Below are 12684 nucleotides of genomic sequence, written 5' to 3'. Positions count from 1 at the left end.
TGCTGAGTCATATGGTAGTTCTATTTTTTTTTTTTTTTTTTTTGAGGAACCTCAGTACTGTTTCCCTAGTGGCTGCACCAGTTTACAATTCTACCAACAGTGCACAAGTGTTCCCTCCCCTCCACATCTTGGCCAACAATTGTTATTTCTTGTCTTTTCGATAATAGCCATTCAACCAACCAGGTATGAGGTGATAGCTCATTGTGGTTCTGATTTGCATTTCCCTGATGATTTGTTATGTCGAGCACCTTTTCAGGCACTGGGGGTTGCTTTTTACTTGAAAACTGCAACAGTTGCAGCTTTCATAATTGTCACACATATTTTATTTTGAAAAAGACGCTCTTAACTTTCTAGTTGAGAAATTTTATTTTGACTCTGCAGCTCATCTACCCATTCAATAGATTTATCAATCCTCTATACTGTATGCTTATATCAACCTTAAAATTATCATAAGTATTTCAAATTTCTATTTACATGCTTGTTTCTTCAACTAAACTGGGAACTCCTTTAAAGATATCTTACGTTGGTCTATATCACAACCTTAGAACTTACTAAAGTACCTGACATTGATAGGCTAAATGAATATTTAGAATGAATGAATAAACAGAATGTATATTTTTTTTAAATGCTTATTTATTTTGAGAGAGAGAGTTAGGGACGGACAAAGAGGGAATCCCAAGCAGGCTCCGCATCGCCAACACATAGTCCCACAGGGGGCTTGAATCAGGAACCAGGAGATCATGACCTGAGCCAAAACCGAGTCACGTGCTTAACCAACTGGACCACCAAGGCATCCCAAAATGTATATTTTTAATAAAAATTGATGTAGCATCTTTTTTGGTGACATGGAATTTTTATCCAGAGAGATTGACTTGCCTTCATTTGATAGTGACAGACTGATAAATGGCTTATTTTCATACAATAATCTATTTTCCACAGTAAATCGATACTATTGAAAGAGATGTTTCTGAATTAGGTGCCCAAACCAATGAGACAGGGCTTTAACACCACATATGCACACAAATGTTTCATAGTAGCAGTTTCAAATCTGTGGTCATAATGGTTAGAATTCAGTTGGTTTGCAAAGCATTTTTATTAGCCATGTTCTGAATGTTTTTGAAATTTTAACTATCTGGAGTATTTAATATGCATTTTCCCTTTCTTCTGCCCTGAAGGAGAAATGTTAGAAGTGTAAATATTTTAAAAGTATGAATTTTTTAACACCTTATAGATTTTTTATTTGTGTCCTAGAAATATGATTTAATGTGAGAAAGATATTTATTTGCTAAGACATCAGAATTTTAAGGAAACTTCAAGAGCAGAAAAACATTTTTAGCATTCGATGTAATTGGCCAGAATTCAGGTACCAGCACCGATGTTTCTTTTCCTTGTTACCTTGGCCCAAGTCCTTGTTCTTACTTAGCTTTAGTTACTCATCTATAAAATAAACATTATAATTTGTTTTACACATTTTCTTTTGCCCTGTAATTCCTTCAAAAAAGTCTGACTTTTTTAAAGTTCCTTTTGGAAATTCCCTTGTTATTATCTGAGAAATTTGTAACTCTGTTACTGTTTGATTTTATCCACTTAAAAAGCAACATTTTAATGTTTGAAGACATGTATAGTTTGTTAACTTGTAAAATAACAGCTTCTTTTGAGATACAATTTCCATTTGTACCATAAAAATTCATCCTTTAAAAATGCCCATTTCAGTGGTTTTTAAGTATATTCATATAACTATGCAGCCATAATCAGCGTCTGATTTTAGAATATTTTAATTATGAAAAAAAATCCATTAACAGTCATGTCCCATTTCCCCCTGTATCCAGCCCCTGAGAACTGCTAAATTACTTTCTGTCTCTATTGAATGCTCTATTCTGAACATTTCATATAAATAGAATCATACAATATGTGGGCTTGAGTGACTCTTTCATTAACATAATGTTTTTCAGATTTGTTGTCATACATTGATCTTGATTACTTAAATTAATTTGATGTCTAGCAACCATAAATGCTGACAGTTATATATATTTTTTAATTCTATAGACTATTTTTTAGAACGACTTTAGGTTCGTAGCAAAATTGAGCAGAAGAAAGAAAGACTGCTCGTATGCCCCCTGGCCCTACACATGCATGGCCTTCCCCATTATCAACATCTTCAGTTTGGTACATTTGTTACAATCGATGAGACTACATTTGGACATTATTATCACCCAAAGTCCATCGTTTACATTAAGATTCACCCTGGGTGTTCTACATTCTATGGTTTAGACAAATGCCTAAGTGCACGTATCCACTATTACAGTATCTTACAGAATAGTTTTGCTGCCCTAAAAATATTCTGTGCTCTACCTATCCATCTCTATCCCTCCCTGACTAATCTATGACAACTGCTGATCTTTTTACTGTCTCCATAGTTTTGCCTTTTCTAGAATATCAAATAGTTAGAATCATGCAGTTTGTAGCCTTTTCAGATTGGCCTTTTTCACTCAGTAAAATACATTTAAGTTTCCTTCATGGCTTAGTAGCTCATTTCTTTTTAGCACTCAATAATATTCCATTGTCTAGATGTACTGCACATAGTTTATTTACTCCTTCACCTGCTATTGCAATTTCATTGATTTCTGCTCTAATTTTTATTATTACTTTTGTTTTGCTTACTTGGGATTTAATGTATTCTTCCTTCCTAAAGTGAAAGCTTAGGTAACTAATTTTAGATATTGCTTCTTTTCCAATATATTCATCCAACGTTATCATTTTCCTTGTAAGTACTACTTTTGCTGCAACCCACAAATTTTGATAAATTGCATTTTTATTTTATTTAGTTCAAAATATTTAAATTTATCTTGAGGTTTCTTTTCTGGCCTGTGTGCTATTTAAAAGTATACTGTTTAATCGCCATGGATTTTGGGATTTTCTAGCTATCTTTTTGTTATTGGTTTCTAGTTTAACTCCTTTGGGATATGGGAACAGACATTGCATAATTTCTATCATTTTAAATTTGTTAAGATGTGTTTTATGGGCCAGAATTTGTTCTATCTTGGGGACTGCTTCATGTGAATTTGAGAAGAATGCATATTCTGCTGATGTTGGATGAAGTAATCTATAGATGTACATTATATATCCAGTTGATTTATGATGGTGTTGAGTTCAGTTATGTCCTTACTGATTTTCTTCCTGCTGAATCTACCCATTTGTTTTGTTTTGTTTTGAGAGAGAGAGAGAGAGAGAGAGAGCACGAGCTAGGAAGCAGGCAGAGGGAGAGAGAGAGAGAGATACAGAGAAACTCTTCAGCAGGCTCCATACTCAGTATGGAGCCCATGTGGGGCTGGATCCCATGACCCTGGGATCATGACCTGAGCCGAAATCAAGAGCCAGACACTCAACTTACTGAACCATCCAGGTGCCTCAAATCTATCTTGTTCTGATGAAGGTGTGTTGAAGTCTCCAATCCAATACTATTGAATTGAGTGGCAATAATGGAACAATGATAAATAGACCTTCAGTAAAGGTGGTGAGGTATCCTTGCTCAGGCAAGCATTCCATTGTTCTATGATTAGGTCTCAGTCTTTTAATGAGTCTGTGCCTCTGGACTGTGATCTTCACAAGTGCCTCCCCATTTTTTTCACTCCTTAGGCTGTGTAGGATAGCTAGAATGGGCTAGAGTTGGATATTTCTCTTCCCTTGGGTCATTTAGACTCCGATAAAACCACAGCAGTTTAGGCTATGCTTAAATAATTTCTCCTACGGCAGATACTATTAAGAACAGAATGCTGTGGTGTATTTCAAAATGGTTCTTTTCCCCTCCCCTACTGTAAGCAGAAAGGGATTTTTCTAATATTCACTGTGATAACCTGGTAGGGCTCCAGGAGATAAAACTCAGAAAAGCATGGGGCCCCTTTTCCGACTCTAGGTTCCCTGAAGTTTTTATCTCTCAGACTTACTAACGCAGAGCCTTCGCCAGTTCATCATTTACAGTTCAGGATTCCCTTCCCTGTGATGATTTCTGCTCATGGGTTTCTGCTCTAGTAAGCTGCGATTCTTCATATTTGCCTATTGGTTTCTCCAAGTTGGGGGGCATTGGTTTGCTCTGTGACAGCCCTTCTGTCTTACAGATCTAAGAAAAGCTATTAGTTTTTCAGCTTGTTCAGCTTATTGCTTCTTGTTGAAATGAAGTGGCAACTTCTAAGCTTCTTCCCTGCTGGACCACAAACGTCGAGCTTCTTATAGTTTCATTTGAAAGGCCTAACATGACCTTAGATTTTGGGGTTTTTCACAGCTTTGGGGGTCTCTTGGCCTTTTAAACTACTGCATATTTTCATCTACAGAGAGGATCTCACTTGAGCCTAAACTGTATTCATTTTAATACAGGCATATTTAGGCATTTAAGAAAACAGTAGGGTCTATGTACACGTATAAGTGAATACGAAGAAAAAAGTAAATAAAAGTAGAGTCAAGTCATATAAATTAAATGATAAATTAGCTTCGTTTCAGTTCCTTAATATACTTAGCTCTCTCTTGCTTAAAGAAAATAAATTTGCTCTGGCCTCTAAATGGAATATTAAATGCTCTGCATGGTTAGCTTTTCTTTTCAGGTTAAATAATCCCCAAAAGGTTTCCCTGACATATTTAAAGCAGCCACATACCTGTTATTTTCTGTCACATCACCCATTTTTCTTTTACTTAATAGGTAATGATTATTTATGGACATACTTACTTATGTTCTATCTTTCCTTTCCTAAGACAAGGTCCAAGAGGTAAATACCCCTTTGACCTCTCTGTGTCTTAAGACACAAATACAAAACAGTTAAAAATACAGGAAGAAAAACTGTCACTGAGATGTCATATTGCTACCAGGGCTGTCCACAGGCAGAGAAAGCTCCAGGGTACCTGGCAACCAAGGGAAATCTGAAGCACCAACCACCAAGCCTTACTTACCTAAACACAAAGGGTAATTGTCTGAATCCTCCACCTTCTAAATCTATTATATCAAAAAGGATGTTAGCAAACATCTTGCTTTGCCTATCAAAGCTACAAAACCCATCAGCATTAAACTCCAGCCTAAACCTGATAATATCACAAGATCGCAGAAGCCAACGTTGGAGCCACCAAAACTTCTGGGCAAAAGGCTGACTTCAGGCTGTGTTTCTTCTACCTCAAACTGTTAGCCTTCTAGCAATAGTCAACAACAGCATGAAGCTGGATCATCCACTACTGGAGAACTCTCTAGAAAAACCATGGGATCACTTAATATACAAGAAAAGAAAACTGCAAAGCAGCAGGTAGCAGATGGAGGAAACGCTAAACGTGCAGACCCTGTGGACAATAACCCATGTTGAAAATGAAACCTTGGATAGCTTTCTAGAAGAGATTAACAAAAAGAACTTGCCCCAAACCTTGCCATACTCTGAGAGGAAACCAAATTCTAAATTATGGACAATAAATAGCTAAGCCAAAGAGTAGCCCATAGTCAAACCAAGAGCAGTTTGGCTCCTAAACAAGCCTTGGGCAAAAGTTCAGGGAATAGTGCTGTTTTGAAAGACAGAGCTAGTAAACAATTTGTTGGAGAAACACAAATTAGGATCCCACCCGTACAGTCACAGCAACTCTCTAGAGGAACAAATCTTGCAAGACCAGGGGAAAAACTCCCAAAGACAGTTTCCTCTCACTATGTTCAGACCCTTAGTAGGACTCGAGCATCAAAGAAACCAGTGGTCGAAGACATAAAGGATATAAAGATTAATAGAGATAAATATGAAAAACCAAATGAAGCTAAGTTATAATCACACACTATTACTGCGAAGAAAGTAAAACAAACCAAACTCTGGACATGCCCCAGTGTGTTTCTGGGAGGCTATACCAGCAGACATCTAAAATCAAACAAAATCAGAAATCCACTCAACCTTGTTTTAGACCTCAGACATCACGTGAACTGCAAAAGTCAAAAGCCATAAGCCAAAGTTCTAATTTGACAGTTGGCAGTTTCAATTCAGTCATTCCAAGCACCCCTAACATAACAGCAAATGGAACCAGTGGGAATAAATGCAGCAGTGGCTATCAACAAAAAGCACAGACTTTGGACTCCAAGTTGAAAAAGATTCTTCCCCAGAACCATTTTCTCAATAAGACAGCTCCCAAAACTCAAGCTGGTAACAAAACCATAAATGGAAGAAGAGTCCCAAATGGTACCCAAATTAATCCAAATATTAAGAAGAAGATCACAGCAGAGGATCAAAGGAAACACCTGGATGAATGGCAGAAATCTAAGGGGAATATCTATAAATGGCCTCCTATGGAAGTTGAAACAAAAAGAAAAATAGAGGAAATGAATATTTCATTCTGGAAGAGTATGGAAAAACATGAAGAAAAGAATGCACCACTTGCACTGTCCAAAAAAAATTAACTACACTCCAACAGAGTGTCTGCAGCTCATTGAAGGGGTGTACGTTCTAATGAAATATTTATCATATTGCCTAGTTTTCCTAAGGCTGAAAATTTTCCTAAATTCTGAATCTGCACAGCAAAGTTGTCGCCAAGTAAAAGCACCTTTGATGTTACTGAGCTGTAAGAAAAGGCCATTCGAAATGGGGCAACACGGATATAAGAGTTGCCAAGAAGTTGTTCTTCATAATTTGTAAGACCCAAACAGAATCACAGGAGTTACCTCTGACTCTTTGTTTGCTGAAACAGATATAACATCAATAGAAGAGCCGGGTGTAAGATGGAATCTGAAAAGTCTTGTCTTTCTCTAAAAGAGAGAGAGGAGTTTACAGCAACACCCCAAATAACCAAGACAGAAGAAGATCTTCATCTTGGTATCAAATTACAGATCACCTGGATCCCTAAAATAAGTGGAATGCCAGAAGTGCAAGGCTTGAAGCTCCTCACTGTTGTAAGGCGTTCAGCAAGGAGTGAGCACGATTAAGCACCCTGTGTCCCGCAATCCGGAAATGCTGCAGGAAGACAATTTAGTAGTAAGCTATTAGAAGTGGAAGAAACAGAGTGTTTTATATTCTGTAAAAATGAGGCTTCGTAACATTATCATTGAAAATCCTTGAGTCTTAATGTCTTAATGCCTGTTTTAAAAAGGTGTTTCAGAGCCTCCAGGAAACAAGAAATATCTTTGTCCAGGTGACCGGGAAGAAACTGTCTAATGGACAAGCAGATTATAGGCTCTCAGGATTTAGTAATTCACTGGGCTTAGTCAAATTTAACATCTCCATAAGACTGTGTTTGGTTTATTTGTTTAAGATTATAATTTGCCACAGTTTTATAGCATACATAAATGCTAAACTGTTGAATATTAATTTACCCCACAAGTATGGTAAAACTTTTCACTCTATTGATCTACTTTACTCTCAACATAGTTCTTTTTTATAGCAGAAGGTTTGTGCCACAGTATGATAGACCTTCCCTCCAGCATCTGCCTTAGCAGAGAAGGTGAGTCCTCCCAGCCTGAAGGAGTTGAACTTAAAAGCTAGCCTCCCCGGGGACACCTGGGGGGCTCAGTCAGTTAAATGTCTGACTTCCGCCTAGCTCATGATCTCACCAGTCCCAAGCCTTGCATCAGGCTCTGTGAGCCTGGAGCCTGTTTCAGATTCTGTGTCTCCCTCTCTCTCTTTGCTCCTTCCCAGCTCACACACACACACTCTCTCTCTCCCTCTCTCTCTCTCAAAAATAAATAAACATTAAAAACAATTACATAAACACATACGTTTTTTTAAAAAGCTAGCCTTCTCAACTAGATACCATGTGACAGACCATCTGGTCAAATCCCCTCAATTTACAGAGTTGATGCTTAGCTATGGCTTTGCTCAGAGACTGCAAATGATTGCAAATGACTTTTTGTGCAACTTTGACTTCTGTCACAATGTCTTTGTAGATAAGGGGCAATTCATGTCCTGTCTGTGCCCGGGTTCCTCTAATGAAACACAGTTCTGAATTGGGGTAGTCATCTAGCTTTTTATATTCAAATCTAATTTTTCATGTGTTATTCAGAAATGTTTCAAAAAAAAGGCCGGGGAGCAAGCAAGAGGGGAGGGGAAGGGACACTTGCTTCTTCACTTCTGTTCTTTGCTCTGCTACTTGACACGTGGCCTGAGAAGACAGTACAAACCCCAGAGACTATTCTAGGCTGCTCTTCCTTCCTCTGGGGCAACGGCTCTTGGAAAAATAAAATCAGAACCATTCTGTAAAGGTAACGTATAGAAAACTTAGCCAACGTACTTTGAGTTTTAAAATTTTAGCTTTCCTAATATTTAAGTATTGTCTAGAACAAAAGGATTAAATTTTGTTCAAAAACAAAAGGCAGTGAAAAATACAGAGAGTGAGAGACGATGAGAGAGAGACAGACAGCCGGAGAGACAGAGAAAAGGGAAATAGTTGTTTTTCTATAATGTGAGATCTTAAAAATTTGAGAACACAAGTCAGAGATGACATTTGTGCTGATTGATGGAGACAGGCTGGCAAATTTGGCAGCATCCCTGGCCTAGTCAGTGGGGTCCTCAACATCAGCAGTCAGTAATAATTGGTGTAGACCTGAGCACCAAGGTCAGCCCCCAGGGCAGATGTTTGAATCTGGCAACAGCAGATGGAGTTGTGTCTCTAGCGGGTACTGATAGCATAGCTGACATTTTAGGGGTGGCAATAACTGGGATATTCAGGGAGCAAAAGAAGAAAGGGAAAATGATAAAAACCATGTAGCAGTCATGGAGACAACTAACGTCTTGGAGGATTGACACTTCCAGGAACCTCTGAAAATTATCTAAGAAGAAATTGAGGGAGAACGGATTTCCTGAAGAATAAATAGGAACAAGCAGTGCCAGAGAAATTTTACTTTGTGGACTTTTTATCTTCTCTTATTGTTAGACTAAAGAAGCCTAAGAAACAAAGGTTTCCTTTTGCAAGTAACTAATCTTATTTGCTCCTTTAGGAAAGAAATTAGGAGACAAACAAACAAACAAACAAAAAAATCACCACCTAGATCCAAGGACTGTCTGTATACAAGAAAACACAGTAATCTGAAGCAAGTACTTGTTTTCTTTTCTCTCTCTCTCCTCATGTAAATTTGGAAAAAAAGAATATAAATATTTAGAATAGTTAATTGTTTACTCTGCACTTTGAGTTCAAAGCCAAGTTCTCCAGTAGTCAATGTAGGAAAAACTTGTGGAAAATCTTAGTCACCCACCTTTCCAAATGTTCATATCCCAATCATGCTACATAATTTTCCCCCAGTGAAAAGAATATACAAACACTTGATTGTCTTAACTTTTCTGCAGCATAAAAGGAAATGTATAATAATCCAAACTCAGCCTTGGCATTGCTCTTGTTGTCTTTTGTTCTAAATGATGGACTGTTGGTGGTTACTCGTGTTCTATATACCAGTTTTCCATACTTGTGAGAAAGGAGTTTCAGCTTGGTCACAGACTCAAAAATAAATGCAGAGTGGGTTCATATTGGCCATTACTCTTGCCTTTTGGGTTTTTCCTTACTTTGCTTAAATACCTGTGGTGAGTAATGATACAAGGAGTTTTCATGTGTATGACTATAATTTGTAGCATACAGAAGATATTCCATCTCAAATGACTTTAATGCAGTTAGTATGATCTACCATTTCTCGCTATAGATAATGACTTCAACATTCTTTGAAGTTCATGCATTACTTTTAAGGCTTAGGATCCCATCATATTGAACCATATGTTTCATCCAAGTTCTCTACCCTGCATCTAGGTTGTGTTAAAATTGTGTATCTTCTTAGAACACTTAGAGGCTGGCAAACCCTTAAACCAATTTCAAATAAGATTATATTTTATCTTTATAAATGAACATTAAAAATAAAAGTTATTGTTAAACCTTGACACCTATCCAAGAGGAATTCAATTTAGAGGAGTTATAGGGCAATTCTCAAATTAAAGATGAGATTTGAGGGTCAAAGCCGAAGACGAGGCCCTTTATTTTTCAGCCATTTTCTCTCTCCCAGTGTTGCTCTGGGTAATAATACAGGTACATATTGCCGTTATTATTGAATTTATGATATTATGTGTTTCTTATTCTTGTAAAACTGTCTGCAAGAATAGGTTTTTCTAGATCCAGAAAATAAGAAATTTACAAATCTATAAACCAGGACCTATAAAGTAATATTTCTTATTCAAAAAGATCTCATAAATCATATATGTAATAAATACTTAAATATTTATTTATTTTCTTTCCTCTCAGGTATACTCACATTATATAAATATATATATCTATATATTTATATAAATATAAATCTTTAAACTTTTTTCCTCAAAGCCTTTAGTATGATATTAGTAGATGAATGATATCAAATTCTAGAGAAAATATAGTAGCATAATATTATGAATGTGAGGACAAAGCAATATAAATATGAAAAGAAATAAGTAAATGGCTCTTTATGTGTATTAGTACATCTTTTAGGACAATAGGTATAGTCACAATATAAATGTAAATAAATGATCATATAATATTTCAGAGCTGTTGTAGTCTGAGGATTGTGATGTATTGTCATTTACAGTAACAGCTGCTTCCTTAACAAACTGAAAGAAGTATTACGGTTTTTTTGTTTTGTTTTGTTTTCAATCAAAAGAAAGTGATGGATCTGAAGAGAAATATGAAACACAAACTGGAAAACATAATCTATGTGCCTTGCTCCTGGAGTTGGATGTTGGGAAAACCACATTTTCACAGTTAAGAGTACCATCTACTGGAGACGATTTGCCTCAAGTGGAGATTTCAACATATCCAAACCCCAAACTAGTCAGGACACTTCATGGCAGCTAGCCAGGGTCTCTTATCCCTTAATGGACCATTGCTGGTAAAAGTCTACCCTTCCCATAACCTGTGTTTGAGATAAATTTGGCCTAAAAATGTGCTGTCCCTAAGCTACTCAGTAGGTTTTCTGCCTATTTGGTAAACTTTTTACCTGAACCCCTTGATCTTAGCTCCCAGTGCTGTTTCTTGTGAAAGCAACTTGATCATAAACTTCAAATCATTTAAATTGCCTCAAACCACTTAAAATGGAGCTCCAACCCATGCCTCCCTCTACAACAAACTTGACTATATACTTCCAGATATTTACCCTACTCCCTGACCAAGTCTTTTTTCCAGAATTTTTTTTTCATGTTTTCAGAGAACATTTATCAACAAGAAAAAATATCCATGACAATTAGTAAAATAGATACCATAAGTTACAAAAGTGTATGTTTGGACTGGATGTTTATATCCCCTATGCCTCAACCAAAATTCATATGCTGAAGTCCTAACCCACAGTGTGGTGGTTTTGGAGGTGGGGTTTTTAGGAGGCAATTAGGTTTAGATGAAGACAAGAGTATGGACTCCCATGCAGGATTAGTGCCCTTATAAGAAGAGGGGGACCAGAGCTCTGTTTCAGACAGGTAAAGATACGGCAAGAAGGTGGCCATCTTACAAGCCAGGAAAAGGGCACTCAACAGGAACTGAATATGCCAGAACCTTGATCTTGGACCTCCCAGCCTTTAGAATTGTGAGAAATAAGTGTCTGTTGTTTAGGTTACCTAGTCTATGGTATTTTGTTACAGCAGTCTAAGCTAACTTACATAGTATGAATAGTATGTTCTCATGTTCTCCCAGTGTTTTTTGTTTGTTTGTTTGCATGAATCTTCATGTGGGATGCCTAGATTAGAGTTGTCTTTGAATTTCGGGAGTCTAATCCACACTGCCCTGTATGACTGACTAAATTTTTTCTCCAAGATGTTTTTAAAAACTAAGAAATCTATACTTTTTAAGGCTTATTTCAAATACATATGAAATATGTCTAACGTATAAAATTAGCTATTATAAAATTAGGACATTTACATCATGGTGGGAAGCATCATAATCTTAACATATACTGGATAAGCTATAAAAATAAGGGCAGTCATTAACTATGTGTGTACTATGTTCCAGGCACTGAGTTAAAATTTCACATACTGTATGTAATTCTGTCAAGAACCCACAAGGGAGTCACCTATATTATTTCCATAATATAGAAGAGGCAACTGCAACTTAGAGAAGTTAAAAGCAAGACAACAGATCCCAAAATGGAGTTGCTTAGTTTCTGTTCCACATCACAAACTGCTACTTAATTGCAGTTTTGGTTGTAATGGAATCTTAAATCAGTCAATCAAGAGTTGCCTGATCAGCGCTAGTTAGATAATCTGCCTGGTAGACGCCTGCCATCCTCCAAGGAAAAGTAACCTTGCAATAAGCAGCCCACTTTTTTTGCCTAGTCTAACTTCCTTGCTCCTGCTCCCTTCTGCCTATAAAAGGTTTTCATTTTGTACAGATCCTTGGAGCTTCTTTCTCAGCTAGACTGCATGCTGCATGATTCGTGTATGTATCATTGAATAAAGTAAATAAGATCTTTGAAATTTACTCAGTTAAATTTTGCTTTTTTTTTTTTATTTATTTTTGGGACAGAGAGAGACAGAGCATGAACGGGGGAGGGGCAGAGAGAGAGGGAGGCACAGAAGCGGAAACAGGCTCCAGGCTCTGAGCCATCAGCCCAGAGCCTGACGCGGGGCTCGAACTCACGGACCGCGAGATCGTGACCTGGCTGAAGTCGGACGCTTAACCGACTGCGCCACCCAGGCGCCCCAATTTTGCTTTTTTTAAGAGAGAGGCTATGTAACTTGTTTATGGTCAGACAGT

At 37.2% G+C, this 12684-nt stretch overlaps 1 pseudogene; it reads left to right on the top strand.

Annotated features, from left to right (window-relative positions):
• The first annotated feature begins 4839 nt into the window (after positions 1–4839).
• Positions 4840–7036, top strand: LOC131507975 (cytoskeleton-associated protein 2-like; annotated as a pseudogene).
• Positions 7037–12684: the final 5648 nt, after the last annotated feature.

This window comes from Neofelis nebulosa, chromosome 3 (assembly GCF_028018385.1).
Source record: "Neofelis nebulosa isolate mNeoNeb1 chromosome 3, mNeoNeb1.pri, whole genome shotgun sequence".
Lineage (NCBI taxonomy): Eukaryota > Metazoa > Chordata > Mammalia > Carnivora > Felidae > Neofelis > Neofelis nebulosa.
This window is presented reverse-complemented; position numbering and strand designations above follow the sequence as displayed.